General features: G+C 44.0%; 1 protein-coding gene across 1 annotated transcript in view; it reads left to right on the top strand.

Annotated features, from left to right (window-relative positions):
- The window catches only part of LOC146563543 (uncharacterized), a 42,541-nt gene that overhangs the window by 11,870 nt on the left and 12,589 nt on the right, over nucleotides 1–18,082 (top strand). The gene's annotated exons all lie outside the window — the stretch shown is intronic.

The following is an 18,082-nucleotide window of genomic DNA, read 5'->3' on the forward strand; positions in this document are numbered from 1 at the left end:
AGAACCGTATTTAATCCATCGTCGTCCAACTGTTGTTGCTGAAGAACGGATCTCAGAATCTTTCTGATCATACGAATTATCCGTTCCCAAGTTCCACCATGATGTGATGCTCCAGGTGAATTAAAACTCCATCTTATTCCAATGTGTCGCAAAGCATCCACTATTTGGGTATGTTTCAGCAATTCAAGAGCCTCCCTTAACTCTCTGTCTGCTCCGACAAAGTTGGTTCCATTGTCCGATTGGATGTGAGCGACTTGACCTCTTCGACTCACAAAACGACGCAAAGCATTAATGCAGGCATCTGTGTTTAGAGAGCTAGCCACTTCCAAGTGCACTACTCGGCTGGCTAAACAGGTGAAAATGACTCCATAGCGTTTAGCTGTACCTCGTCCTCTTTTCACTTCAATAGGTCCGAAGTAATCAACCCCGACATTGGTGAATGGTGGGTTATCTGGCAAGATTCTTTCCTTGGGTAAATCTGCCATCTTTTGCTCCAAGGCTTTTCCATGATATTTTCTGCAAAAATTACATTCTGCGATAACCTTCCTTACAGCTGAGTTGGCCTTTGTGATCCAGTATTTTCTCCTTAGTGTGGATAAGGTGTGGTTACGACCGCTATGACCAAGCTGTTGATGAATGTGCTTTAGGATGAGACTTGCTACATGTTGATCCTTTGCAAGAACAAAGGGATGCTTTATTTCTTCTGGTAAGGAGCCCTTTGTCAGTCGTCCCCCAACTCTTAAGAGGCCTTTATCGTCAAGATAAGGATCTAATCTATAAATTGAGCTGTGCCTGCTCACAGAACCTTTCCCACTTGACAACGTAGCAATCTCCTCTCCAAATCGTTGTTGCTGGCAAAATCTAATAATGGCAAGCTCAGCTTCCAGAAGATCCTTTGAAGATAGTCTGTACAGTTGCGTTTTCTTTACTTTCTCCTTTGTAGTACCTTTACAAATTGGGTTATCTGAGTAAGGTTGCGGTCTTTTTTTCTTATTTCTCATTGAACGAAGGATTTCCTTCAGTCTAAGGAACCAAGCAACAGCAACCTTGAGCCTTCTCCAGTCTGAGAAGTACACCATCAATTGACATGTAGCATCAAGCAAGTCTTTTACCTGAGTAACATTTACTGTGGCCTCACCTTTGACTTCAGGGTCCTCTAGTTCTAAGGAGCATTCCATTAAATTGGTTGGCCAATCACTTTCTGGCTTCTGCAGAAAGCTTGGTCCTTTGATCCAGCGGCTGCTATGAACAACGTTCCCAGCCTTGAGCCCTCTTGTAGCATCATCTGCTGGATTTTCCTTTGAGCTTACATATCTCCATTGTGATTGTTTAGTTGCAGTTGTAATGAATGAGACTCTGTTTGCCACAAAGGTAAGGAATCGTTTGTCCTCATTCATTATATATTTGAGTACAGATGTACTATCTGTCCAAAATATAGATTGCTCGAGTTTCATTCTTAACTGAGCCCTTAACATGAGATCCACTCGGACGGCAACTACAGCAGCTGTTAGTTCCAGACGTGGAATAGTGACAGGTTTTAGAGGTGTTACTCTTGCCTTGCCCATCAAGAACGCGACGTGGATGGATTTCCTATTATCTTGCATGCGCAGATATGACACGGTTCCATATCCAGATTCACCAGCATCTGAAAAATGGTGTAGCTGTGCATGTGAGAGAGGTCCAAACTCTCTTGGTTGTATACACCTTTTAACCTTGAAATGGGAAAGCATTTGCAAATCACTGAGCCAACCTTTCCACTTTTGCAACATGGTTTGGGGTATTGGTTCATCCCATCCCAGTTTCCTTTTGCAAAGCTCCTGCTGCATTCCTTTGGCAGGCAGCAGGACTGGTGCAAGAAATCCCAATGGATCGTAAATGGAACTTGATATTGATAACATTCCACGCCTAGTACAGGATTTTTGAGGGATATCCATTTTGAAGTTGAATGTATCAGTTTCCACGCACCACTGCAAGCCCAGAGCTCTTTCTACCGGAAGTTTGTCTCTGTCAAGATTTAATTCTTTCAAGTCTTTAGCCCTTTGCTCCTCAGAGATACTTTGCAACAGGGTGCGATTGTTACTGACCCACTTGGTCAGTGTAAATCCTCCCCTTTGACAGAGTGCTGAAAGATCTTTGACCAAATCGACAGCATCTGAGGTGGAGGCCACACTCTTTAAACAGTCGTCCAGATAGAAGTTCTCTTTCAGCGTTTCACATACCTTGTCTAGGAATTCAGTTTTATTGTCCTCAGCTGTTTTTCTCAAAGCGAAACTGGCACAGCTAGGGGGAAGATACTGCACCGAACAGATGAACAGTCATGCGAAACTCAATTATGTCCTTGCTCAGATCTCCATCTGGCCACCATAAAAAACGCAGAAAGTCTCTATCCTCTTTGGCAACTTTAACTTGATAAAACATTGCCTTTATGTCACCCATAAATGCGACTGGATCCTGTCGAAATCTAAGCAAAACCCCAAGCAATGTGCTTGTGAGATTAGGACCTTGTAAGAGCTGCTTGTTTAATGATGTCCCCTGGAATGATGCCCCACAGTCAAATACAATTCTTATGGATCGTTTTCTGGGATGGTAAACTGCGTGATGAGGAATGTACCACTTCTTTCCATTTTCGCAAGACAGCTGCTGTGAAGGTATTTGCTCTGCATATCCATTACTTATCATCTCGTCCATAAAGTTTTTATATTCTTTATGCAACTGTTCATTGTTGAGAAGTTTTCGTTGTAGACTTTGCAATCTTTGTTTAACTATGGAGAAATTGTTTGGCATCTTTATGTTATCCTTTTTAAAAGGTAACTTCAAACAGTAGTGTCCATCTTCCATTGTTGCAGATTTTTCCATGATCTTCATGAACTTAAGGTCCTCCCTTGACAAACCCTTTTCCTCTGTAACCCTTTCATTAAAGTCATAGTTATATTGACTTTTCAACATCTCCTCCAGCTTACAAACAGATATCCTATTTACAACTGTTGGTGGGTGCTCACTGTCCAAGTTGCTTTTACCATCTTCCATGGGCCCATTTATGACCCAGCCCAATGCTGTTCTTATAGCATATGAGCCATTCCCCTGGCTATGAATGACCTCCCATGGTTCCAATAACTTGGGAGCGTTGCATCCAATCAACAGGTCCACATTAGCCATTATGTGGGGAATTTGAACCTTTGACAGATATGGCCACCTGATCAGATCTTCTTCCTTTACAAAGTTATCCGTGGTGACAGGCATCCTTTCCTGTGTTAGGATTTCTGGAAGTTCATAGAAGGCATTGCTGCCTAAACCAGAAACTTCAAGACCAGTAAGTGAGTGGGCAGAGACGACCTTTTCTTGACCCATCGTTTGTAACAGGAAGTGAGTTCTTTTGCCCACAAGATTTAGCCTTTGCATGAGGTGCTCTGAACAGAAGCTAGCTGAACTGCCAGGATCTAAAAAAGCATATGTCTGTATGACATGACTACCTTTAACAGACTTTATTTGAACTGGCAGAATGGAAAGCAAACCGCTTTCTCTTCCGGCCCCTGTATGACCACAAGTTTTTACATTCTTTGAAGAGGAGGGCTCTCCATAGCATTCAGGGCTTACACCATCGTTATCAATATGGAGGACAGTGGGATGACCTTTACCACACGTTCTACATATCAAATGCTTAGCACAGTCCTTGCTTATGTGCCCAGCACCTAAGCAACCAAAACACAGCCCTTTCTCTTTTAGAAAAAGCATTTTGTCTCTGTGCTTCTTCCGCTGAAACTGTTGACACTCCTCCAGTGTGTGTCGTTGAGTACAGCAGACACAAGATGGCTTTACTGTAAAGTCATGGCTTGTTGTAGTAATCAGCCTTTCCGTGCTGTAGGTTTTATTCATGTTCATGGGTGTGGCTGTAGCAGCAAAGCTGTTCCCTTTAATTTGTTTGCTTGGTTGTGACTTCAGTCTGTTGTCAACCTTTGAGACGGGGATTGTTGACGTTACATTCTGAATGTCCCCAAACAAAGGATCTGAAAGAATTTTCACCTGCTTTTCAATAAATGCAACCAAATCTTCAAACCGAGCTCTGTGTTTAGAGGTTTCCAATATATCATATGCAAACGCTCTCCATTTCTCTCTCATTTTATATGGCAACTTGCACAAAATGATTTTCATGTTCACTGGCATGTCCAGTTCCTGCATATGTTGCAATGTTTCCATGACATTACAACTCCCACGTAAGAAAAGGGAATATGCTTGCAATGATTTCACATCTTCAGTTTTAATTGCAGGCCAAGATAACGCCTTGTCAATGTAAGCAGTTGCAATTTTATATTCATTTCCGAAGTGTTCTTTGAGCAGTTGCTTTGCTTGTATATAGCCTTGTCCTGCAGCCATATGTTGACAACTGCGTACCAGCTCTCTCGGCTGTCCTGTTGTAAACTTCTCCAAATAATACAAGCAGTCCCTCTTATTGGCCTTTTCTTCCACTCCTTGTTCAAACGCATTAATGAAAGAGATGTACTGAAGAGGATCACCATCGAATACAGGTATTTTCCTGGATGGTAATGACGATGCACGCTGATGCTGAACAAGGGTTGCAGTTATTTCATTTTGTCTTTGTAAAATGGTACAAATGTCCTCCGACCGTCCTTCTGCCGCTGTAGGAATTGACCTGGGCGATGGAGGATCCACATTGTGAAATTGCGTTGTGATGACCGTTTCAGCTTGTGGCTCACCTTCAATTTCCGTTCCTGGCAGGATCATTGCAGATATGTTGCTTTCAGTCTGTACTATTTGCACTGCAGGTTTATCTTCATTGACTGGTGTACTAGGCTTGACTGTGGCTGAAGCAGCTGTTTTCTTGATTTCACTTTCATAATATGAATTCATAGCATTGGACAATATGTTAGATATACTTTGAACTTCAGCAGCTTGGAGAACAGCTAACTTTGCAGAAGAGGCAGAAAACAACGCTTCAAGCTCAAGCTGTTCACGTTTCCTCCTTAGCTTTAGCTCTTGCTCCTCCAAAGCATGCTTCTCTTTTAAGACTGCCATACGAGCGAGTAATGCTGCCTTTTCTGCTTTTGCTTTGATTTTGGCAGAAGAAGTTGTGCTCACTTTACCACTAGATGAGCTTTTAGTGACTGAAGATTTACCAACAACATTTGAAACACTGTCCTCTGGCTTAACACCATCATCAACACCATGATCACCCTTTAAATGTAAATGTTCGCAACCTGACAACCATTCTTTCACTTCATAAGTGAACTCATCATAATGCATTGTTTTTGCTTTAAACCATGTTTCATGCTTTTCTTTTTCATCATCTGGTAACAAACACATCAATGAACCATGAATTGTTTTTGCTTCATTACACAAACCAACAAAATCATTGAATGATGCTTGAATCATAGAAGTTTCATTTTTTTCCATTGAGACCCTTATACTCTCTTTTAAATTCCATCCATCTATCCATCTTCATCCGCTTTGTCCGGGGCCGGGTCGCGGGGGCAGCAGCCTAAGCAAAGAGGCCCAGACCTCCCTCTCCCCAGCCACCTCCTCCAGCTTATCCGGGGGAATACCAAGGCGTTCCCAGGCCAGCCGAGAGATATAATCTCTCCAGCGTGTCCTGGGTCTGCCCCGGGGCCTCCTCCCGGTGGGACATGCCTGGAACACCTCACCCAGGAGGCGCCCAGGGGGCATCCTTGTCAGATGCCCGAACCACCTCAGCTGGCTCCTTTCGATGTGGAGCAGCAGCTGCTCTACTCTGAGCCCCTCCCGGATGGCCGAACTTCTCACCCTATCTCTAAGGGAGAGGCCAGCCACCCTTCGGAGGAAGCTCATTTCTGCCGCTTGTATCCGCGATCTCGTTCTTTCGGTCACTACCCACAGCTCGTGGCCATAGGTGAGGGTAGGGACGTAGATCGACCGGTAAATTGAGAGCTTCGCTTTTACACTCAGCTCCCTCTTCACCACGACGGACCGGTGCAGCGTCCCCATTACTGCAGCTGCAGCCCCAATCCGTCTGTCGATCTCCGGCTCCCTTCTCCCATCACTTGCGAACAAGACCCCGAGATACTTGAACTGCTCCACTTGGGGCAGGAACTCATCCCCGACCCGGAGTGGGCACTCCACCCTTTTCCGGCTGAGAACCATGGCCTCAGATTTGGAGGTGCTGATCCTCATTCCCGCTGCTTCACACTCGGCTGCGAACCGTTCCAGTGCGAGCTGGAGGCCCTCACCCGATGAAGCCAACAGAACCACATCATCTGCAAAAATCAGAGATGAGATTCTGAGGCCACCAAAGCGAAAGCCCTCCGCCACTTGGCTGCGCCTAGAAATCCTGTCCATAAAAATTATGAACAGAACCGGAGACAAAGGGCAGCCCTGGCGGAGCCCATCACCCACCGGGAACGAGTCCGACTTATTGCCGGCGATGCGAACCAAGCTCTTGCAACGGTTGTATAGGGATCGAATGGCCCGTAGCAATGGGCCAGACACCCCATATTCCCGCAACACCTCCCACAGGACACCCCGAGGGACACGGTCGAATGCCTTCTCCAAGTCCACAAAACACATGTAGACTGGTTGGGCAAACTCCCATGCACCCTCAAGTATCCTGGAGAGGATAAAGAGCTGGTCCAGTGTTCCGCGACCAGGACGAAAACCGCATTGTTCCTCCTGTATCCGAGGTTCGACTAACGGACGAACTCTCCTTTCCAGCACCCTGGCATAGACTTTCCCAGGGAGGCTGAGGAGTGTGATCCCCCTGTAGTTGGAACACACCCTCCGGTCCTCTTTCTTAAAGATGGGGACCACCACCCCGGTCTGCCAGTCCACAGGTACTGCCCCTGATCTCCACGCAACATTGCAGAGGCGTGTCAACCAGGACAGCCCTACAACGTCCAGAGCCTTCAGGAACTCGGGGCGGACCTCATCAACACCAGGGGCTCTGCCACCAAGGAGTTGTTTAACTGCCTCAGTGACCTCTTTTAAATTATTAGCTTTATTTAATTTAGCTTTTCTATCACGTTGCAGTCTGTCTAGTCTCTCTGCAAGTGCCTTAGCAGTCAATTTCACCACTCGTTTTTCCTTTTCTGGATGTGTCTCAGCCTTGCTGGCGTTGCTACTTTGCACAGCTGATTCTGCAGCAGGCTCCGGGGGCCTGTCAGCAGCTTTATTTGTGTCCATAGTTCAAATGTTCCAAAACTCAAATATTTATCAAGTATTGAGGGTTTATGCGCACATGCGAAAGTTTGTTTATAAATCAGTTTTATTTGGGTTGACCACCAATGCATTGGAATTACGTCTTCTTAAATAAGTGTGCACACTTTTATCAATGGCCATTTATTAGTAGCGCTACTCATACCTTGCGTTGGGCGCCGTACTGATTCCGATGAAGAATTCTAAGTCCTCTCCAACATCCACGGAACAATCGCCAAGCATTCCATGTCATCAGTTGACAGACCGCTAGTCCAGCTGTCCGCTCCTCGTGAAACCTCCACGGTAACTTTTCCAAACGGCATTCAGCTCTCCGCAGTGATAGATCACTCAGACTTTAATTGTCCTGTTTGCGCCGAGTCTCCAAAACACCGCGGCGAAGTTGGCACAAACTTTTCCCCCAAGAAAAGCAGTTTGTGACTCTAATGTAGAGGCTAAGCCTACGCTTGAAGCCACTGAGGTGGTCGTTAACGGGGGTGACGCGATGTCACTGGTATGCATGAATTAAGTTCACAGTCCAATAACTCCAGCAGTATGTATCTTGTCCTTTTTGGTCTTTATTCTGTATCGACTTAGCATAACAGCGCAACGGTCACAAACTGTTTGCCTTCTCAATGACACACCTGACGCCGATTACGTGCGTCTACCTTAAATACCTTTACATTACATAATCAAAACAGAAAAAGGTGACCTCTAGTGACCACATAAGGTATTAACCCAAGAATGGCTCCTACAAGGGAAGAGGACTCACCATGGCGAATCCAGGTCTCCGTTAGAAACAGGACGTCTAGCTTTGACGCGAGAAAAAAGTCGTTTACAACGAAGGACTTGTTCACCAGTGACCTAGTGTTTAGCAGAGCCATTCTGAGCGTAGCCATGTGGACGCTACTAGGAGCACGTCCCAGCCGGCGAAGATTGCTGTGATCCACACCTCCTCCAGAGACCCGCTTCCAGCTCCATACAGGTGGGCACTCAACTGGTAGGACCGAGTGGGCTTGCTGGCCAGCATAGCGAATCCATCGATGACAACACAGTCTGAAAGTATACTGGGAGGGCCGCAAGATGTCTATCATGGAGCGGTAATTAATCACTCCATGTGCTTTTAAATAGGCTTTAATACGAACGCGAAAACCACTCCGTTTACCCCGTTTCCTATATCGTTTCTTGTGTGGTGGAAAAAAAGGCAGGTAGTATGTGCAGGCGGAAGTATCCGTTCGAGACTGGGAAAAATTCCCTAAGTTCCAATATAGATCCGGCTTTTGATGATTCAAGGGTTGAAGATTTAAAAGAGTTTGTTGATCATAGGCAATTAGAGCAGTAACATCCGGAAAGCATATAGAAAGTAGTAAGGCAAAAAGTAAACAACACTCAGGAAGACGGATCCAGAGACGGCTTGCCGTACACACTGGCGCCATAGTCATTCAGTAGCAGTCATTTCTGTCACCTTTGTTTGATTTAGAAGAATGATCATCAAAAAGGTACACAGTGAGGATGATCCTTCCTGAAAAAGATGTGTTTGAAATGCATTGCCAGTCTCTGTAAGAAAACCCACAATTGAAGGCTTTATAAGGGTTGAAAAAAAATTCCACACTAAATTTACTTAAGTACAGGGAGTGCAGAATTATTAGGCAAGTTGTATTTTTGGGGAATAATTTTATTATTGAACAACAACCATGTTCTCAATGAACCCAAAAAACTCATTAATATCAAAGCTGAATGTTTTTGGAAGTAGTTTTTAGTTTGTTTTTAGTTTTAGCTATTTTAGGGGGATATCTGTGTGTGCAGGTGACTATTACTGTGCATAATTATTAGGCAACTTAACAAAAAACAAATATATACCCATTTCAATTATTTATTTTTACCAGTGAAACCAATATAACATCTCCACATTCACAAATATACATTTCTGACATTCAAAGACAAAACAAATACCAATCAGCGACCAATATAGCCACCTTTCTTTGCAAGGACACTCAAAAGCCTGCCATCCATGGATTCTGTCAGTGTTTTGATCTGTTCACCATCAACATTGCGTGCAGCAGCAACCACAGCCTCCCAGACACTGTTCAGAGAGGTGTACTGTTTTCCCTCCTTGTAAATCTCACATTTGATGATGGACCACAGGTTCTCAATGGGGTTCAGATCAGGTGAACAAGGTGGCCATGTCATTAGTTTTTCTTCTTTTATACCCTTTCTTGCCAGCCACGCTGTGGAGTACTTGGGCGCGTGTGATGGAGCATTGTCCTGCATGAAAATCATGTTTTTCTTGAAGGATGCAGGCTTCTTCCTGTACCACTGCTTGAAGAAGGTGTCTTCCAGAAACTGGCAGTAGGACTGGGAGTTGAGCTTGACTCCATCCTCAACCCGAAAAGGCCCCACAAGCTCATCTTTGATGATACCAGCCCAAACCAGTACTCCACCTCCACCTTGCTGGCGTCTGAGTCGGACTGGAGCTCTCTGCCCTTTACCAATCCAGCCGCGGGCCCATCCATCTGGCCCATCAAGACTCACTCTCATTTCATCAGTCCATAAAACCTTAGAAAAACCAGTCTTGAGATATTTCTTGGCCCAGTCTTGACGTTTCAGCTTGTGTGTCTTGTTCAGTGGTGGTCGTCTTTCAGCCTTTCTTACCTTGGCCATGTCTCTGAGTATTGCACACCTTGTGCTTTTGGGCACTCCAGTGATGTTGCAGCTCTGAAATATGGCCAAACTGGTGGCAAGTGGCATCTTGGCAGCTGCACGCTTGACTTTTCTCAGTTCATGGGCAGTTATTTTGCGCCTTGGTTTTTCCACACGCTTCTTGTGGCCCTGTTGACTATTTTGAAAGAAACACTTGATTGTTCGATGATCACGCTTCAGAAGCTTTGCAATTTTGGGACTGCTGCATCCCTCTGCAAGATATCTCACTATTTTTGATTTTTCTGAGCCTGTCAAGTCCTTCTTTTGACCCATTTTGCCAAAGGAAAGGACGTTGCCTAATAATTATGCACACCTGATATAGGGTGTTGATGTCATTAGACCACACCCCTTCTCATTACAGAGATGCACATCACCTAATATGCTTAATTGGTAGTAGACTTTCGAGCCTATACAGCTTGGAGTAAGACAACATGCATGAAGAGGATGATGTGGACTAAATACTCATTTGCCTATAATTCTGCACTCCCTGTATATGCAGATTGTAATAACTACTCATTTGATTTAATGCATGATCTTCTTGAGGGTGTAGCTTATACGACATCAAATAGCTTTTTTGAATATCTCATACAACTCGTCATGTCAGAACATGACTTGCCTTCCAGGATTTATGTTTTGATTATGAATCTTTAGAACAAATAAAAAAGTCCAACAAAGATTATTTCGGAGAGGGCATTGGTTTGAATTATATTCCAATGCTGTGTCCTGTTTGAAACATCCCATTGTTCTTTGGTGACAATATTCCTGCAGGAGACAAAAACTGGAATTTGTTGTTATGATTACTTCAAATAATGAACATAGTTTTCGTACCATCTCTGGATATATATATATACATATATATTAGGGGTGCAACGATACACAAAATTCACGGTTCGGTTCGGTTCGATACTTTGGTGTCACGGTTCGATATTTTGTCGATACAAAAAAAATGTTCATGCCTTTTTAATTTGTCATTTATTAAAATTATAAATATATATTTTAACTCAAAAGTACAGTTTTTAAATTTAACCCTAACCCTTGTGCGCGTTTTTTATTTTGACAGCGAATGCGCACCTGCGGACCACTTATGTGCAGCCCTGGTTATTTAGCTCGTCATATTGCAGCCACAGAAATTATTTTGTCCATGAAACCATAAAGCTGCACTTTCTTTTTGCCTTATAGTCTCATTTGTCATAACTTCTCCGTTTTGTGGTAAGCTTTTCTTTGGCTGTCACTTCTTCACCCTGACCTCTTATTTGGCTCAGCAGAACTAAAATATATATCATGCTGCTTTTACACACGGACTCACATAAGCTCAGTGATTCTCTGCGCGATCAACCTCTCACATGTTTAAGCTTGCTGCGGGAGATTTCACTTGTCATGTTTGCATAGTAAGCTAACGATTAATAAGAGATGTCAGAGGGTAGGGTAGCCCGTCTGAAAAAAATCGCTAGCCCCAGGACGTCGGGCTAGCGATTTTGCGAGCCCTGTATCTGATTGAGGAATCACTCATCTTTGGAAAAGAGAGTTTATTACAGAGAAATGTCTCTTTCCAAAATAAAAGCTATACTATCCGCTTCTTCTGGGCTATATTCTCAGCAGCATAAGGAGAATCATGTGCTAACAGCTGTCTAAATGACTCGGCTAAAGTTAGTAGCATGCTTGTTGTTTTTGTCTTTGCACTAGGATGATGTCGGCGTAAATGTGCAGTCATATTCGTTGTGTTCCCACTAGTGCTTTCAGGTTAATCTCGTTGAAATGACCTTAACGCCACAACACGGCAAATCTCCGTTAACGAGCTACCGCCGATCGCCCCGTGCATGGGGCTAGACGGCCAACACGTTAACGAGCTAACTGCGCTAACACACTAGTTCCCACCCATGTAATTGAGCATTGCATGGCACATCCAACATACTGTTTTACTTTAGTCCATGACTCGCTTACCTTCAGGGTCATACGTCACATGAAAACCAAAATAATTCCAAACGCCAGATCTGAATGAGAGTGGGGGAGGTGCCCTGCGCTCTTCCTTCTGACTATGCTGTCTGTGTGGAGCGCTCAGTGAATCTGCGTTCGACTACTCCTGCACTGTCGACCCTAGGCGGAGTAGTCGAACGCAGATTCACTGAGCGCTCCACACAGACAGCATCGTCAGAAGGAAAGTTGATAAAATAAATTACAAATGTTGTATTGTTCGATACATATGCGTACCGAACCGAAAGCACTGTATCGAACGGTTCAATATCGATACGAATATCGTTGCACCCCTAATATATATATATATATATATATATATATATATATATATATATATATATATATATATATATTAGGGGTGCAACGATATTCGTGCTCAGGGCAAGCTAGCGAGACAGAATTTAAGCTCTGCTTTAGAGCTGGGCGATATAACATTTTTTCATATCACGATATGTTTTTTTCATTTCAGGCGATAACGATATCTATCACGATTAGGGCTGGGTATCGTCACTGATTTCTAGAATCGATTCAATTCCGATTCACAAGGTCCCGAATCGATTCGATCCACGATTCGATTTAATTCGATTCGATTTAAATCTGGGAAATTTTGACAGTCAGAGATATAATTCAGATCAGGACATTTACATATTTTTGTATCTATAAAAAGGAAGCTGACACTCTCAAGACTTTATCCAAGGTGTGAGCATCACAGCAGAGGCCTTTGTGTCAAAGTAGCTGAAGATAAAACACAGAAAAACATGTAGGTGATTTTCCTGGCCTGGGATTTTATAAAAATATTCTGCAGTACATCAAAAACGAAAGAAAACCATTAATTAATGAACATTACCTCTGACGTTACAGCGGTTTTATTAGAGACACGGCTAAGCATTTTGCATTTTGAATAATTTTAAAAAGTTTTAATTTGTTCAGTATTGAACAGCAGAAATTAGGTTTTCTTTTCGGAAGAATGTAAAAGGGGAAAAAACAGCGGCCGACAGCGCTGTAAGCAACAGTAGACTTGTGTAACAAGCAAGCGAATAATGAAGAAAGGGAAACTGTTCGAGAGAGGGGGGGGGGGGGAGGGGGAGGGAGAGAGGGAGAGAGAGAGAGCTGCGCATCGCAATGGAAGCAAAACAGTAAAAGAGTGAATTCATGACGATGTTTATGTGAAGCGTTTGGATCTTCTTTTGCTGCTGGTTCGGTCAATATTGTTTGGAAAGAGATCAAACTAACAGCTTTAGAATCAGCGCATAAAGGGCGTGAACACAAAGCGCGGACCCGGATCAGCGAGCTGTCGGCTTTCAGCCCCGACTGTGAGAAAGGCGACATCTAACTGATTCTGATCCACGGGTCGCGCTGTGTGTTTAAGTCTATGTGCAGAATCCGTGTACCTGCTCTCATTTACTGTTTGGTGGTTCTTGAAATTTTGTGAGATGTCACCAGAGATTCTGGCATTTCGGACAAAATAAATTTATATTAAAAAATCGATTCAGGATTTTAATGAATCGATTTTACGTTATCCAAGCCAGAATCGATTTTAATCGATGAATTGATTATAAAAACCCACCCCTAATCACGATATAAGCCAAATAACTATATTTGTAAGATTTAAATGTGCCGTTGCTCACAAGTAAAATGTGAAATAATCAGCAGCTTGTTTTTATTTAAATATTTATTTCCCATAATAAGTTCATCCATTAAGCGGACGCGAATGGATGGATGAAGTTCAACAGGGTAGATGTACTTAAGGAACATGAGACTTTTTCAGATAAATAAAGGCAAATATTGCAAACTACACAAAAGACAGCCGCTAAAGCGTTTAAGTTTCAAAATAGAACAAATGAAACAGACTAAATTGTCAATTCCACTTAGAAACAAAGTATTAATTCTAAAAATAAATCTTAGTTTGTTTTACAGAAGAACAGACAAAACTGACTAACTTTTGTCAATATCAAATAAACTGAGAACTAAAAGGAAATTCTCAATCTCTCCTTGTTGTATAGCTGAGCTTTTCAAAACAGTTTTAACAGTTACTTTAGTCTGACAAAAGCCGAATGACGAATTAGCGCTTCCAGTCAGAGACTGAGGCTACGTCCACACGTACACGGGTATTTTTGAAAACGGAGATTTTCCGTTTTCGTTTTAAAAACTAATCCCGTCCACACATAAAGGCAGAAATGAAGGAAAACGCTGCTATGAACATGCCAAAGCAGCAGGTGGCGCTAGATTCCTAACCGTGCAGAAATGTTGGCCAATCAGAAGTCTAGAAGCCTCGGTGGGAAAAAGTAAACAAAGCTGGGGCATAGAAGCAGAACCGAGTCGTATGTGTGGAGGGACAGTAACTGTGTGTATATGTAAGCATTTAAACACTGCAGAGAGTAGAATTAACAGTAACAGTATTGTAGAAATTCATTTCACCGAAACAATAACGTGGCGCACAGTGTGACGCATGCACCAGTTTATTGTATTTCCAGACTTGCTTTCGGCACAATTTACAGTGCACGCTACTCTGTTTTTTGTCAGACTTGAAATAGCCGAAATACCTTCACACTACGGAATTTCTATGGCTCTTCCGTTCGACAATCTCTCCGGCATTGGAACCATCATCTGTTTTCTCTTCGGTAACCTTCGGTCACGCTCGGTTGATTTTTCTAGTCGGCACACTCATTTCCTCCATTACCCGCTGGCTGCTTCCCAAACAAACACACATGTGCGGCTTGGCACTTGTGCTGTACATAACAAGTCACGCGACGTGACGCTGCGGCTGTGATTGATTCGGCTCTGCGCTACTTAATTTGGATTGGCTGACCTTTTTCTTTTTTTTTTTCTTTTTTTTCTTTTTTTTTTTGTGTCCCGTTTGGATCTTTAGCCATCAGAATTGTTGTCTTAAGGCCAAGAAAGATGCCAAGCGGATTTATTTTACCAAGTGGATCATCATGGCCTTGCCATATTGGTCCATTTGATTGACCTTTATTATAATTATGAATTTATTTTATTTTCAGTTGCTACAAACGGGACAGACATGATTGGGGGATAGGACAGGGAGAAAGAATGAAAGAAAGAGAGGGAGAGAAAGAAAACCAAAGGGGAGAAGAGACTGTGAGAAGGGGGGGAAGAAAGAAAAAAAAAAAACACCTGGGTCACCTGAGAAAGCAAACAACAAAGAGCAACATAATAAAAAACACGGCACCATCACAATAAACTAGCTAGCAGTAGATATCAGTAGATACTAAATAATAAACGATATTGTGCAGCACGCAAGATAGACAGCGCACAATGTGCTTTGAGGCAGCAGCCAAGAAAGTTGTAGTCCGCGTCTGTGAATACCCGTGTGTACACCTGTGTGCATACCTGTGTGGATCAGCATGCTTGTATTCCAAAGGTTTCTCCATGTAACGATCTGCTAGGGAGTGTGGGGAGCCACAGCCCCGTCCTCCAGGGTATGAAGCAGGTATGGAGGAGATCAAAACTCCAGACATCCAGAGGCCCCCAGAACACAAGAGACCAAGGAAGACCAACAGAGGGGCAGCCGCGCCACTGTCCCAGTAAGAGCTGAGGAGAGTCCCAGATGAGGGCTCACTCAACAGCCGCGGAGCAGAAGCCAGGGGGAGTTGCAGTGACGCGCCCGTGAGCTCCGCCGGCAGCCAGCTGTGCCTGAGTGACCGAGCCCCAGGCCGAGAGGCCGGGGGCACCCCACCTCCGAAGTGGCCCGAGCGAGCCCCAGGCTCCAGGCCCCGATAAGCGGCCGCCAAGGAGTGAGCCGGTGTGTACCCGGACGCCCACCCCCCAGACACAAAGAACCACCAACGCACCGACACCTGAGGGAGTCCGCCACTGGCAGGGGAAGTGGTGGGTGGAGATAGGCCTCCAAACCTTGGAGGGCCTGAGATGTCCCCAGAGAGGTGGCGTCTGATACCCAACCTGACATATAGACACAGACATACAGGCACACACAGACACAAACATCCATTCCCACCCTCATGCTCTCATATGCACTTACTCCACACTCAACCAACGTGGAGACAGACATAAAGAGACGCTGTACACACGATCACACTCCCCAAGCGTACTCTATGAACCGGGTCTAGGTACCCTTGCCCCTGGAGGGGGGAACTGCACCCAGACCCAGGTGGTGTTATCCTTTTCCCTGCGGTGGGGAGAGGCAGACCGCCCCGACTCCGCAGCAGCAGGGAGGCCCCACACTCCAGACCGCAGTCGGACGGCCAACTCCTCCTAGCCCCCCCGCTCCAGCAGGCCGCAGAGAACGGGGGTGAGAGAAGACTCCAAACCTCCCTCCACCCGCTCATTGTAGTGTTGATGCATGTGTGTTCTAAGGTGCAATTAAAACCCAAGCAGCAGGTAAGCGCATAGTCCCTCCTGCTAGCCCTCAATGTCTACGTGTATTCAAAATTGAGAGGTGGGCAACGACGCCAGGGGTGAGGTGTACACCCTGATGGTAAATTGGACTCCGTGTATCGTGCCCACCCCCAAGATCCTATATGTATGTGTAATGAGAGTGTGAGTAATGTGAATGTCTAAGTTGTGGGATAAAATTGAGGCAGAGGCAGCTAGAAGGGGACAGAGGGGGGGGGGGGGTAGCCTCCTCTGCACCCTGGTGACATACCCCTACTCCAAGGCCCTGCATGTGTGGGTGGTTGTGGTGGAGCGGCGAGGTCTATCGCGATAGTTTAATTTCTCTATCGAGTAAAAGTTATATCGCGATACATATCGTTATCGTTCTATCGCCCAGCTCTACTCTCCTTGCAACATGGCAAATTGAACCTCCTCCACCCTCATTCAGATCTGGCGTTTGGAACTATTTTGGTTTTCATGTGATGTATGACCCTGAAGGTAAGCGCGTCATGGACAAAAGTAAAACACTATGTTGGATGTGCCACGCAATGCTCAATTACATTGGTGGGAACTAGTGCGTTAGCGCAGTTAGCTCGTTAAGGTGTTGGCCGTCCAGCCCCACGCACGGGGCGATCCGCCGTGTTGTGGCGTTAAGGTCATTTCAGATTAACGCTGACAGCACTAGTGGGAACACAATGAATATGACTGCACATTTATGCCGACATCACCCTAGTGCAAAGACAAGTGGAAGCAGACAAAAACAACAAGCACGCATGCTACAAACTTTACCCGAGTCATTTAGACAGCCATTAGCACATGATTCTCCTTATGGGGCCTGATATGTTTAATATGCTGCTGAGAATATAGCCCAGAAAAAGCGTATAGTATAGCTTTTATTTTGACCGCGGTAAAGTGAGCCGTCATTTGTGAGCCGCGGTCAAGCCAGCCGCCTCCTATCCGCCGCATAAATTTCCTTGCGCTTTTACACCAGTCTTTACGGTAGCGCCTTTTCGCTTTATATAAAAATTCATTAAAAATCATCCTGAGTAGTTGAGGTCCAACTTTCAACACATCCCTCCTCTAGGACACCTACTGTACCTGTGTGCCAAGTTTCAGCCAGATGTACTGTAGAATTCCTCAGAAATTAAAGGGTACTTGTATCCAATGCAATACAGCCAATACACTACAATTATGTCAATTTTCAAAAATTCATGAAAAATCATCCTGAGTAGTTGAGGTCCAACTTTCAACACATCCCTCCTCTGGGACACCTACTGTACCTGTGTGCCCAGTTTCATCCAGATTTACTGTAGAATTCCTCAGAAATTAAAGGGTACTTGTATCCAATTCAATACAGCCAATACAATAGAATTATGTCAATTTTCAAAAATTCATTAAAAATCATCCTGAGTAGTTGAGGTCCAACTTTCAACACATTCCTCCTCTGGGACACCTACTGTACCTGTGTGCCCAGTTTCATCCAGATTTACTGTAAAATTCCTCAGAAATTAAAGGGTACTTGTATTCAATTCAATACAGCCAATACAATAGAATTGCAGTTTATTTTGGAAAGAGCCATTTCTCTGAAATAAACTCTATTTTCCAAAGATGAGTGATTTCTCGATCAGATAGATTTATTTTTTTTATTACTTTGTTGTTTCAGCAACATTAAATTTAAAAACTGTACTTTTGAGTTAAAATATATATTTATAATTTTAATAAATGACAAATTAAAGAGGCATGAACATTTTTTTGTATCGAAAAAATATCAAACTGTGACACCAAAGTATCGAACCAAACCGTGAATTTTGTGTATCGTTGCACCCCTAATATATATATATTTATAGCATTTGATTGTTGACCCCACATACTATTTAAA

Source organism: Mchenga conophoros, linkage group LG11, assembly GCF_057382185.1.
Source record: "Mchenga conophoros isolate Kocher_MC1m ecotype Shallow Benthic linkage group LG11, M_conophoros_male_GT1.1, whole genome shotgun sequence".
Taxonomy (NCBI): domain Eukaryota; kingdom Metazoa; phylum Chordata; class Actinopteri; order Cichliformes; family Cichlidae; genus Mchenga; species Mchenga conophoros.